We start from the raw sequence: 12,538 nt of genomic DNA, 5'->3' as shown, positions 1-12,538 counted from the left end.
CTCCACTTCAAGCTCAGGGCACCAGCTAAAAATACTTCCTTTTGGTTTCCTGCTTAGTTCCAGCACCACATGAGGAATAATCCATGTCCCAGAATTGTGTTAATTACGAAGTTCAGTGGAAAGAACAAAAGCCGTCGTGTAGAGCTTTGATTCAACCACCGGGCTGAGTGTACACCTATGTGATAAGTTATTCTGAATATCAACTAAGCTTTTACTTCCACTGGGCCGCTTTAGTTTGTTATAAATGAATCTCTGATGTAACTGGGGCCATTTAGCTGTAACATCATCAGTAGAAAGACTTCAGTCAGAGTTTGGTCATATTTTCGCACATTCAATATTGTTGCATCAGGTTGTCTCTAAAAATCGTGATCATTTACTCCGTGGTCCTAAAATGGAGCCTACAGAGGCCTTGGCTGGGGAGTGCGTCTATCGTTTTCCCCCAATATGACTCAGGAGCCTCTTCATAAAGCCCACTGCAGTCAGCCCATACCTCAGTTAAATTGATTACCTCGAAACACTACAGAGTGAAGGATCAGCCGCCATGTTGGCTCCACAGGAAAAGTCGGACAAATCTGCCTGTTCGTTCTCTTCCACGGTCGGGGGAAGGAATGCGTTATAGGATTCTTGGTGGGCTAAATTCAATTAGCTCCACTTTGTCAGCAGCGGCTTAGCCTTAGATTGCACCTTCCGGATTCAACCTCCCTGCACTGGTCTCTTGAAATGTCAGAAAAATGTGGGGGGTAAAATGAACATACTGAACAATGAAACACAGCAGTAGTTGTAGAGACTTTTTAATTTTTTTTAATTTTGACTTTGATATTAGAGAGATAATGTACTCCCATTTTGTCCATTTTGAAACCAATTTTTGACTCACTTTACCCTGCTTTGACCTGGAACAAGGCCTGGCCTGGTGGTGCTTGGAAGGTGAAGTAATGTATGAGGTGGTACTTTATAATGAATGAATCTATTGAAGTGTCCTGGTTATGGCACCTCTAACTATTTTTATCGTCATACTCACAGCTCTCATGATTAGGTGGATGCCCTTTGGAGTGAGTCAGAATTACTTTAGTGTGGAGTGTACTGGCCCACCTCACACAGTTTGTCACCATACAAAACCAGACTATATAAAATCAGCCTCCAAGATGTTGATCATGTAAACTCCGCCGCCCCAGGTCTGGTCTAATACCGTAATTGGTCCAACTGTGCGAATACCCACCAGCCTGGCACATACCCCTTTGCTTTAGCCCCTGACCGTTCACAGTGACTTATTAGGACTGGCTGCTGCTGCTGGAACCACTGTGGTGAGTCACGGTGCCCTTGCCTCTAGTCAGGTTTATTTTGTCCTTCCACTCTTTGACTTTGGGTGGCATCTATGAACTCATTTAACTCGCTGTTGCTAGAAGTGCAAAGCAGGCAGCGCGGTGAGAGAGAAAAGTTGCAGGGTGGCGTCTATTCTCGGTGCCGCTGCACTGGGTAATTCCTGGGGTACAGCTGACAGTGCCATGTTAGGGGACTTTGTGAATAATCTCTGAGCTTTAATTAGCCGTGCGCCATGTGAGGCACGTGTAATAATGAGCCGGCATGTGTACTCGCAGACCGAATACAATAACAAGCCAGAGTCTTAGAGCAGGAATAATCAACAAGATTTTCAGAAGGTTACGGCCTGTGGGATAGACGTTCAGTATGCGAAATGCCACTTTTTAACCTCTACACTAAACTATCCCCGGTATTTTTTAAAACATACAAACAAATCTGAGGCACTCAAGCTAGTTACAATGAATGAATGAATGAATGAATGAAGAGCTTTATTGTCATGAGCAAAATTGGGGATAGTCCGCTGCGACTCGCGCGCCACCACTGTGGGTCAACCTGACCAGCATGTTTTTTGAGGTCAGGGAAACCGGAGCATCCGGAGGAAGCCACGGGGAGAACATGCAAACTACAAGTTCCATTCAGATCTCAGCTTGACATCCTTCTCGATGTTTCATGGTGAAACTACCAGCTTAAAAGACTGGAGTCTTCCCACCACCACGCAAATCTTGCCCGGATACCTCCTTGTTTGCTCCTTTTTGGTTTCCTGTAGCGCCTCTTATGACACCTTCACTATGCTGCAGGTGTGGTGGGCTCTTGGTGCTTCTTCAGTGTTTTCTAAGAAAAAAAATACAGTGGATTTGTTCTCAAATACCATTCAAAGACCTTTAGACCGTCAGCTCTAAAGGCCTCGCATGAGTCAAAACTGACCTTGTTGCTGTGAAGGGAGAGTGAACTTCCGCACCACCTTGGAAAAGCTGTAGATTTATAGGCAAGATATTGATGATAATAATAAAAATACCATGAAAAACTACAATAGCAGCTGTGCCTGCTATGAAGAGTGTGCAATGAACTTCTGATATTGTAAAGTATAAATAAGTCATTTTTACTGTCAAACATGAGTAATACTAAAAAGCACTCTTTTGCCCTTGATGTTTTTTCATGTAATGGAATTCCACTTATAGAGTTGCTTTCAATTCTTGTTCAGATCCAAAGCCTTGACGTCTTCAAAACTGTATCTTAACAAACTGTTTAATGAAAGACTGAAATAGAGTCGAGTACCGCAGTTTGATTGGTTGTGAAGGTGAAATGTGTGTCCGAAAATGTTCTAAAAATGACAAATTGCTCAAAAAGAGTAAAACGAGTAATTAATTACGTCCTCAAAATAAGACCGGTAATTTGAAGATGTATCTTAAAGTGGAGACTTTTTTTTATGGTGGGCGGGCTGATGATGACAGGAGAGGTGATTCATATCTGAGGTTTTAATTACAAGGCGACGTGGTGAGCACCATCGGATTCTTAATGGCAGCAATTGGCAGTAGGATGGATGTTACACAATTATAGGCAGCATTTTTCCACAGAGTTTGCCTCATAAATAATTCACCAGATCTGATAAAGTCCACAGGCATGTGCAGCTATACATAGTGTGTTCCTCTCTCTCTCTCACACAGAAACACTCCCGTTCCTCTGCATGTTCCGCCTGTGATAAAGGGACACATTCTAATAGCTGTTTGCGCATTTTCCAGTGCAAATTCTCCATACAGTCACCCCCTAATCATGCAAACACTGACTGTGGCATAAACGATTTAACAGCAATTGCATGATGCTGTGCGATATTTGTTCACGTTGGAACCACACGCTGGGAAAACGCGGTGCGGATGTAAACACTATTAGAAGCTCTGCAATCCAGCGGTCATGGAGAAGGTCAAAGTTAGCACCATTAGACCCTGCCATAGTCTGCGTTATGTCAAATCAATAGTTACACATTACAGACTAGCAACAAGAGTAACCATATATACCACTCACATACCATTTATCTGTCCAAGCATCCAATTGCCTTTATTGATTTGAAAATGCCCGTATTTTTGCCATTATGTCTTTGATTTTAATCATTAATGTATCAGGACAATTACATTAAAGGTCCTGTGCCTATTTTTGTAGAGGAACAACATTTGTTTTGTTTCCCATCAGTATATTGTAAAAGCAAACACCTGTTGAATGTGCTAAATCGTGCACTTTTCTTGATATTGGACTTGCAGAGTAAATGTCGTTAGCATTTTGATGACTGCACAGCTCCCTGAAAGCTGTGAAAGGTGTTTATAAACTCATTATGTGAAGAATTGGGATGCTAGAAATAGAGATGCACTGATGCTTTTTTGCTACCAATACCAAATATTTACTGATACCTATTTCTTAAATGTGGCTTTCTCTGAGTGAAAAATGTAATTGACTCTTTTCCCCATTTTAAGATCAACAAAGTCATATTACATTGTCATGATATTACGGATACATTTTCAATTTTATCAACTGATAAACCCTTGGTTAAACATATAACAAGGATCACTGGACTTTTCTACATGTTCTCGGGTATGAAAGGCTTTATAGGTTACATTATTATAAACGACTCACATGAAGTGATCTGATCTTTACAAATGTGTTAGATCAGTTATTTCTAATACTTGACTTCAGCAGTGGTCAATTTTATTTTATTAGGCTACTTTAGGTATTTTTTTAGGTAGTTTCTGATCCAGCCTTGATTGTTTTTCCCCGTTTGCATTAGCATGCTAACACTAGCTTTAGTATACTAATGCTAACCACGGCATTTTGCACTGTGATCAAAAATATATTTGCGTAGTTAACCTTCGCAAACATATTTTGCAACTAACGTAACTAACTCAGTGATTGAATTCTCCTGGTTCTTTCCAATGACTCACTTAGATTTAGGTGGTAAAAGTTGTGTTTTTAAGGCGTTGAGAGCCAAAACTGGTATCGGTTTGGTATCGGATATTTGTAGCTGATACCCGATATCTTATTTTTTCAGCATCGGCTCGGATATCCGATACCAGTATCAGATCGTTGCATCCCTGGTTAGAAAGCCGTTAGGCAGGTTAGGAATGAGTTTGGACAACAACGGTTAAAACGTTCCCTCTTCCATTGATTGTGTGAAAAAAAAACGTACAAGTCCTTTTAGGTCAGAAGCAGTGATGCGTCTATCAGACTGAACAGTAGTGTTTACAAGCGAGGGCGTGGAGTCATAGTCCAATACAGCGCAGATTATAATGATTAGATACTGCACATGCTCATTTCCTAACATTACATTGACTAAAATACAAACAGCAGCTGTCACATTTAGCTGCGAGTTCACACAAATGGGACCACACTCACTCATTGCCCACCATCGCATAACACTTAGGGCTGAAAGATATATCGTTACAGTATCGATATCAAGATATGAGCATTCAAGATATTGATGTAAGTTATCGTATTGCTATCGAGAAGAACAAGATATTGATATAAAAAAAATTAGGGCTGAAAGATATATTGTGTTGTGATATCGATTTTGCGATATGAACATTCAAGACTGCACTCTTTTGTATTATGATGTTTTTATTTTTCTGAAAATGCTTGGTTTTCACCGATCCTGTAGTTATATCGTATCAATATCGAGATACCTAGCATAAATATCGAGATATGAAATTTTGTCCATATCGTTCAGCCCTACCACTTATTAATGCACTTGACTTATGAGAGCACTGAACATTGCCTTCTTTCTGCCATGGGCTTTCATTTCTATGGCACATTTTAACAAATACAGGAGACCAAAGATTTGAACAAGTCATAATTCATTCACATTTAAAATTGTCTCTAAAGCAGTGTTTTTCAACCACTGTGCCGTGGCACACTAGTGTGCCGTGAGATATTGTCTGGTGTGCCTTGGGAAATTATCCAATCTCACCTAGTTGTTTTTTTTTAAACAAATGCGTTATTATCCACAAATAATGTACCGTTTTCGAGTGTCTATGCTGTCTAGTGATCGGCAGAGTAACCATATTATACTCTTCCATATCAGTTAGTTAATTTCTTTGAGACAAGAGAATTAGTGATGTATTGAGGCATTGTGGCTCGCGAGACTATACGGTGTTCCTAGTCAAGACACTTTGATGAGAACATTTTCTGCTGGTGGTGTGCCCGGTGATTATTTCAATGAAAAAAATGTGCCTTGGCTCAACAAAGGTTGAAAAACACTGCTCTAAAGGAATAGCATGTTTTCGAAAAGAAGTACCACAACAGTTCAAGAAGAAAGAAAATCAGTGGTGAAAATTGTGAGTTTTTAGCATAGTTTTAAAATGCTCCAGAGTCTGTGCAGCTCTAAAGCTTTATTCCAAAGTGTGAACCACAGAAGAGGCCTGTCTCCTCTGGTACAGCCCGGAGTGCGGAACCGAGAGCAGCAGTTGGCCAGCAGACCTCAGGGCTCTGCCGAGAGTGTGGGCTGCAATAGCTCAGACAGATAGGGTAATCCACGCAAGCGTTCAAATTACAGTAAAATTGGGCAGCTGATATCCAGTTGGTTGCCTTTTTCAGTGGGAATACAGGAAGGAAGTCTTTAAACGTACATGGAGCTTCTGTTTGCGTGTGCAGCATCTTGACTTTGCTCATCCATTACTATAAAAGGATGAGGCAGCGCTGCTTTTAGTGGGAGTCAGACGAGATGATTTGATTAGTCATGATTGATGCCAACAGATTGACTTTATTGTGTTTTATGATTCCTCTTGTAATGCGTTTTACATCAGCATTAGCCCTGTTGTTTTAGCCCCTTTTACTGTTGTTTACCTACCTACAAGTTGTAATATAAAATGTTTATGTTACTTGTGAAAGATTTCCCCGATGTAGATGCTTAAATATTAACAGGACGACAGCCATTGACAGGTGTGTCAGTCAGATATTGCAATCATTTTGGCACAGTCTTATCTTTCTTGAGAATGGGGAGTAAATGAATAATACATAAAACTGTAAAGTGACTTTGAAAAGCGTTATATAAGATTAAAGCACCATTATTTATCTTCAGTGATAAAAAGTTGAAGTCGCACTGATCTGTTGTACGTGTCTTTATACGTTAATTTCATTTCATTGGTTTTCGAGCATTCATTCATCATCCACAGCACTGATTTATAGTGACGAGGTATACATGTGGGCGGTCTAACTTAGTCAACAAACAAACCAAGGTTTGAATGAGCTAGCTTGAAGTACAGTGTCCATACACAGAGGCCTACATTGTCCAGACCTTAACACGTTCTGTGATTAAACAAATTACAATAACATTTAATTTCCTTCTTCGTGAACTTCTTGGAAAGGGTTGGAATAACAAATAGCAGCCATTAGCAGCCGTCTCTGCACAGAACACTGTACAGATATGCGCACACTGACTCCCAGCACATGTCCACAGTGTCCTTGGATTATGACAATGAGTGGAATCTGTCACGGGGCCTGAGACCTGTATTGTAGATGTGAGCATTTTAAAACTGCTAAAAGCGCACCATTTTCTTTGGCGTTTTAAACACTAAGCACCATTGTACCACTTAAGCTGCTGGACTGAATCTAATGACCACGCTTTTGGTCCATCCCAGTCAGTTTGTGCGGGTTTTGCCTTATTACTCTAGAACAGCCCAGTAATGTCTTGAGATTAGAGCCGTGATGTGCGGTACATCAGGAGAACCTGTCCGAGCTGCTGCCTATGTGAGCCAGTGGAGCGTGTTCGGTGATTTTATTCAGTTAGTTCAAGTTCAATTTGTTTTTGTTGTGTTTAAAGCATTAAAGACATCTGTATCTTTATCTACAAGGGTTTGAATGAGTTCAAACAGTGATGAACTAAATAAGAATACTTTTTTTTTTGCTTATCTAAAGCTGGAATTGTAACCCAAAGAACCAGAGATAGACTGCAGTCCCAACATACCAGCAAAGGATCTTCGATGTATGAGATAACATCGTGCCTCGGAGCGTTTAGCCCTGAAGCAGATACCTTAAAGTCTGGGCAGCACTGTACATCTTTATCCTTAAGAGATTTGCCAACCCATAGTACTGTGCTGCCAGTTGTTTATATTGTATTTTTTGTATAAAGTTACACTCTCACAGTCGCTTGTTCAGATGAGCCCCCTCTCTCCAAAGGCAGATCACAGTCCCTCCCCTGACACACCTCTGTGCCAGTCCTCCTCAATTACTGCAGTCTTTGATCGGGGCTCGATGTGAGGAGTTTGGCAAGCACTCACTGCCCCCCGGCCATCTCCCGCCCCCACCTCCACGCCCTCCAGATGCTGCCAGGCCCTCTGCCATCAAAGTCCACGAGACAGGCCTGAGCAGCTCCCGTCGCCAGCACCACCTCTGGACGCGCAAATGGCTGTTGTGCGCCAGCCCCGCCCATCTGAGCACGGTGCCTTCATGCTGCTTTCTAATAATTATGTGCTGAATTAATTAACTTTACTCTTCAGGAAACATAGACACAAAGTATAGCTAAATAGAAATCTGTGCATATTTGCATTGTCCTTTCAAGAATGTTTTGTGGAAGTGACTCAACTCTTGCGCTAAATCGTGCCTACAGCCATGTAAGATTCAACTAATTAACAATCAGAGAAAAGCAATGCCGGCTTTATATGATAAAAAGGATTGGCACAATTTTAGGCTCTTTACCCCCACCTTAACCGAGTCTAAAAGCTTTTCGACAGGAGAGGTTACAGCCTTTAAGCCAGTGTAAAGCCTCATCTGAAAGCTAAGACCTACAGAACTTATCTAAGTTTCTTCGTGTTTTTTGTTATCACGTTTTAGTCGTTTTGTTGTGTTTTTGTCATGTTTTCGTTGCTTTTTTTTTTGACTCACTGTTTGCCACATTTTTGTCAAGTTTTTAATTCTTTTTTGTCAGGTTTTTGTTTTTAGTATAATGTAACTGTGATCAAACCACAACTATGTGACCAGAGCGACAAAAACGTGACAATCATAATGAACAAGAAGCTTAGGTTAGTTTTGTGGGTCTTAGCTTTCATATACTCTGGCCTATATGTAAACTCCATTCGATAATCTTCTGGATTTGGGTAAAGCCGAACCGGAGAAAATGCACTCGGTTAAGGCAGGAGTTACTAACTAACTCATGCCCCTAGAGCAGGGGTGTCAAACTCATTTTGGGTCGCGGGCCGAAATTCAGCTCCCATGGCGGGTCGCGGGCCACATATAATAGAGAAAATGTTTCCAATAAATGAATAATAATAAGCTGTTCTTTGATCAAAGCCCCAACTTGACTGTAGCTTCATCAATGACAACGGCTTACACTTGTATTGCACTTTACAAGCCTGTGTCACAAGTTCCTGAAAGTGCAGTAATCATTATTCATTCACTTGGTGGTGGTAAACTTTTTTTGAAGCCACAGCCGCCCTGGGGCAGACTGTCCATTTACCACATGGCTATATAATGTGTTGTTCATATCCTGAGCTCTTATTATGTCAGTGCCCTCTGCTGGACACGTGTGGAACTCTATCCTTTTTTCTTTATTTAATGCCCCCTAGTGGCTAGAATGAGCATTCTGGTTATTCTTTAAAAATTCATAACTCCGCACAGGAATGGGCTTACTTAGAGACTTACTTTTTTTTTTGACATACTCTGGAATTTATGCTCTACAGGGCAGGGGCCGGATTAAATCATCCGGCCCGCGGGCCGTAGGTTTGACACCCCTGCCCTAAAGGCCATAAGCGCCACTGCAGGTGTGACAGCATGCTGCTTTATTTTTACTCATTAATTGTCGGTGAGAGTAAATACTACACTGACAGAAAAGAGAAAGGAAGAGAGGGATATTGTACCTTGTGCCACAACTCAATTGCACAATCGAGATCAGTTACTCACTCAAACTTGGCTGTAAACACTGCTAAAGTGGTGCTAGTCCGCAGTTAGCTTTGCCCGTTAGGCTGTTAGCTTCTTCTTTGTGATTCTTTTAGTGTGTATTGCGCCTCTGACCCCGAGGCAGGGAAGTTGCAAGGGAGGTTTTCTGGACAGAGACACCAGGGAGAGAAGAAAGACCCCCCAATCATCCCATTAACACTTGTATTACCTCCAGAGGGACTACGAAAAGGCTTTATTAAGGTAAACAAGTTACTTAGTACTGCTTTAAGAGGTTAAAGGGCTATTGTAAAGCCATATTTAATTGTTTGAATTAAAACAAAATAAGCCTAAATCATTGTTTGCTAAAATATAATAACATTGCAGTAATGTTCAGCTCTTTATTTAGATTAGACATACTGTATCTTGTATGCAATATTCTGTGCACTGAATCCATTGACAGGTCCATCAATGTGCAGACTTCTGTCTCCTTTCTTGTGCTCCTCTTGGGTTCTCTTGTCTTTGCCCTTTGTACCCTCTTCAGATTACACTGAAAGGATGGTCCAGATGGGACTCGTTTATAAATGTCCACTCCATTCACCGGTCTTGTGTCCTCCCGTGTCCTCGCGCCTTATCAGACATGTACACACTCTCATTGGCACTCCCACGAGGATTTTGTATCCACTGGGGTTACAACAATCCCAGTCACAAAAGCCAATTGTTGCATTGTAGCTCACAGTATTCGCACTTACCCGCACACAGGCAGCGCAGTGTTTATCCCGGCAGATCCCTGGAGGACTCCCCGGTTACATTGTTAACCTTCCCCTTCTATTGTGGCTCATGGCTGAATGATGCTATCCCACACCTAGTCAACATTCAGGCCATGTTTAAGGAGCACTGTGTCTTTGCGCAAAGCCCAGAGGTTCTGCTGTAACGTAAGCGAGCCTCAGGGGCCTCAACTAGCCATCTGCGTCCACACCGTTAGGTATAGGCTGGTATAATGAGGCAGAAGCGGCTCCTGGTTGAAGTACACGATGGAAGTAGCAGTGAGATCCGAGGCAGAGGTCCCAGAAGACGCACTTGTGAGGAAATGGCTCACCGCACACGTGTAGTCACCCACAGACAGGAACTATCCCTGGATCTTTATTAAACAATGAGATGTTGGAGTGGGAACATCTGACCCGTGCTCAAAAACCAAACACTAGTCTCAAATGTTTTAATCTGGCTGCCTCTATTCCTCACCATGTAACTGTAGAAAGTCCTTATCTCCTCATAGATGTCGTGTCGGACTCATGTGGAGTGCTGAAACGCTTTGACGGCCAATTTGAATTTCTCTTTCCACTTGAAGATAAAGGCTTACCCTATTTTTTTCTTATTGGAATCTTGCCTTATCTTCCATTACAATTCCTCCTCACTAATCCAACTAGCATTATCTGCAACAGAACTAGCTTGTTACCGTGTTTCATAATTATTCAGTCAGTAAGCCTATAGAGTGGCAATTTGCCCCCAATCCAGTGCATGTATGGAGTGTGCCGATAAAGGGCAGAAACAATGAACTGCAGTGGAGTATTTCCTTGTATTTAGCCTGTTGTACTATGAACAATACAATGGAAGTGGATCTCCAGCACATATCAGGAAAAACACCGGAAAACACGAGGACCTCTAGAGCTTTGTTTCTTGTCTTCTCAGGCGGTGGATGCTTACAAAATCCACACCATTTCCCCTCTGCCCCTGTCTGCCCCGTTCAAAATTGTGATAAAAAGTCAACACTTGTGTAACCCGTCACTCACTGCGAGGCTTTGACTACCTTCCAGTGTGTGGGAGTGAAAAGAAGCGAGAAGGAAGAAAGCGTGAATGCTATAAAATACAAGACTGAGGGTCTAAATGTCCATTTCACGTGCCAGAATATCCCGTGATTCTTTGGAGTGCTGTAAAGTGGTCCCCCCCCCTCAAGTCCTCTCCACCAGCTCAAGTGCCTGGATATGATTCTCTTTGGCACATAAAACTGAAGTTGAAATCTTAAGACGTGTCATAATTCAATTTTAACTCTGTTTGATAAAAAGAGTGGGATTGGAGCGTTGAAAGCGTCCTTTGTACTGCTTCAAAGATCTTCAGAGTACATGCGTTGACTTTTATTACTAATGATTTCAGATTAATCAAATCTTCGGTCTCTCCCTATGTCCTTGTTCGAAAGATAAGCCACATAGTCTTCAAATACATCACAGACCCAAATACATCACAGACCCCTAATTTATCTTTTAACAAGTTGTTTATTTTTTCTAAGATGGCAAAAGAGGAAGCAGATTAGATGAGGCGTGGGAACTTCCTCTTATGAAAAGAAATAAAAAAAACCTGCACATTTCAAAACTCTGCCTGTCACACAACATTGAAAATTTCATTTTATAAAGTTTTGAAAAGAGTATCTTTTAATTGTCAGCCTCCAATGTCACTGATTCAGACGATTTTGAAAGTTTTGGTTCACTCTTTCACGCATGTTGACTTGGCAATTTCAGTTTGGCTGTTGTTTTGTAGTTCTTCTAGGTTCTGTGGATGATTGCTATAAACCAGGTTTGAGATAACCACACAGGAAATAATGACTGGGCGCTAAATCAGGCAAGCACGCAGGCCAGTTTACGTCACCTCCTGGGGAAGGCTTCTCTCAAAAAATCCATTGAAATCATTTTGTATGGGTGAAGATGGAGTTCCCCGACATGCCAAGGGCAACTGCATGTGTACGAGCACAACGCTTGGGGCTCTCCCAAGCGCAGCACAGACAGATGAACTTGTTCGACATTTTCCGGTGTTGTCACAGTCCTCGCTGGTCCTTTCTTTCTTTTGGAGACGTTCCCTGTTTTTCTGAAGACATACTCCCACAATAGAATCGATATCCAATCTGGAACAGATCTCTGATCCCTCCACTACAGCATATTTGCAACAGAAACAGATGTGGACACAAAGCTCCCATCCACCGCTCATCAACGGCCCGCCCTGTACAATAGGTATACGCGCTGCAGTTTACAGGCCAAATTGACACAATTTTAGCTTAAACAATCAGTCTTAAAGCAGTACTAAGTAACGTGTTTACCTTAATAAATCAGTTTCGTAGTCCCTGTGGGGGTAATACAAGTGTTTATGGGATGATTGGAGGGTCTTTCATCTCCCCCTGGTGTCTCTGGCCAGAAAACCATGTTTGCAACTTGACTGCCACCGGTGCGGAGAAAGCAATACACACTAATGGAATAACGAAGAAGAAGCTAACATGCTAACGGGCAAAGCTAACTGCGGGCTAACGTCACTTTAAACAGTATTTACAGCCAAGTTTGAGTGAAAAAAAATATTTCCATTGTATAATTGGATGCACAGTACCCTCTCT

At 41.7% G+C, this 12,538-nt stretch overlaps 1 protein-coding gene across 3 annotated transcripts in view; it reads left to right on the top strand.

The window, feature by feature from the left end:
* The window catches only part of grik4 (glutamate receptor, ionotropic, kainate 4), a 245,855-nt gene that overhangs the window by 93,877 nt on the left and 139,440 nt on the right, over nucleotides 1-12,538 (top strand). The window lies entirely within an intron of this gene.

The sequence above is a fragment of the Gobius niger genome, assembly GCF_951799975.1.
Source record: "Gobius niger genome assembly, chromosome: 1".
Lineage (NCBI taxonomy): Eukaryota > Metazoa > Chordata > Actinopteri > Gobiiformes > Gobiidae > Gobius > Gobius niger.
Note: the sequence above shows the minus strand (reverse complement) of the source record. Positions and strands in the feature narration are given on the sequence as shown.